This window comes from Pinus tabuliformis, chromosome 1_2 (assembly GCF_031772625.1).
Source record: "Pinus tabuliformis cultivar Carrire ecotype Pingquan chromosome 1_2, CPIR1, whole genome shotgun sequence".
NCBI lineage: Eukaryota > Viridiplantae > Streptophyta > Pinopsida > Pinales > Pinaceae > Pinus > Pinus tabuliformis.
In genome coordinates, this window is record NC_142298.1 from 7227133 (window position 1) to 7228771 (window position 1639).

At 30.1% G+C, this 1639-nt stretch overlaps 1 pseudogene; it reads left to right on the forward strand.

Moving 5' to 3' along the window:
- The first annotated feature begins 833 nt into the window (after positions 1-833).
- On the forward strand, positions 834-952 carry LOC149204040 (5S ribosomal RNA; annotated as a pseudogene).
- Positions 953-1639: the final 687 nt, after the last annotated feature.

The following is a 1639-nucleotide window of genomic DNA, read 5'->3' on the forward strand; positions in this document are numbered from 1 at the left end:
TCTCAAGATTTCCATGTACACTATTTAAATACCTGATATAGAGGTCTATAATGTCCAGAGAAAGCTAGTCATGGTTTCTGTATATGCCAAAGTACATAGTCTTCTTTGCTCGGTGACAGTCAAAGGAGAGTTGAACCTTGGAAAACTAGCCGCTTCGAGGTTGGCTTCAATTTTGTCTATCACCTTACCAGCATTCAATACCAGCGTTTAGCGTTTACTTAAAAATGCATATGTCAGAGGGCGTAGGCTAGATAGAAGGCATGGTATTGACAAAAAAATGCATATATGACACTGCCCCAGAAGGCGCAAACTTGACAGAGAAATAGTCTAAGGTAGTGGAAGCAAAATAAGTTATAGCAGATGTGCATGAAGTTTGATTAGGCACAACAGAGAGATAATCCAAGGAATCGACAGAGTAAAAGCATCAAATTTCTGACTGTCGGTGAATTAATGGAGTGTTATGGACAGTGAACAGAAATGTCATAACTGATATGCACATAGAGGCCACAAAACAAACGGCTCAAATTTGAGCAGGGGCAGGAGATTGCCGACTCTGATACCATGTTAAACACACATGGGCAGCAAAGGAATATGAAGGATAAAACATGAGAATCAATTTTTATTAACAAGTGATATACATTTATAGTACATATTGTGACCGTTGGGTTCCACATCCCAAGGTCTCTTGGGCTCCTTTTGTCTATTCGGCTTCCACACTAACCCATTGAGGATTAGGTGTCCAACAATATTTGGTTTTAATAAATTAATTTAAATATTATTTTTCAAAAACTAGTCATTTTCAAGAACTAGCCGTTTAATATAGCCATTACTAAGGGTGCAATCATACCAGCGTTAATGCGCCGGATCCCATCAGAACTCTGCAGTTAAGCGTGCTTGGGATAGAGTAGTACTGGGATGGGTGACCTCCCGGGAAGTCCTAGTGTTGCACAAAAAAAAAAGAAAAAGAAAAATATAGCCATTACTTAATAATATTTGTTTTTAATATATTAATAGATTAATATCATAATTTCAATATTAGTGTTCAAATATAGCCATTACTTGAAATTAGGTATGTACATTGATCTCTATTTAACCCTTTGCCATGGTTTGCCTCTTTATCTAGTCCTCATGATGAACCACACTTGTTGGCTCGAAACGCATTGGCCAAAAATTTCTCTTATGTGATTTCTACCGAAGGACTTTGCTTATTACATTTATTTTACTATTTTAATTAATTAATTATCTATTAATTATCTATATTAATTAATTAGTAAACTATATAAAAAATGACATTGATAATTGATAATTATTAATAATAAATATACATTTATTATTAATAATAATTAATATTGTTAGGTAATATTGATTTATTATTCATAATAAATTAATAATGATATTAGATCACACTATTATTAATATTATTTATTAATATTAGTATAAATATAAATATAAATATAAATATAAATATTAATATAAATATAAATATTAATATTAATTAACATTAATATTATTTAAAAAATAGTTAATTATAAGTAATTAATAATAAGAATTGATTATTATTAATATATTATTTTTTAGTTCATTTATTTAATATTATGAATAATTAATTCATTTAAGTATGGGTGACCATTTCCATGAG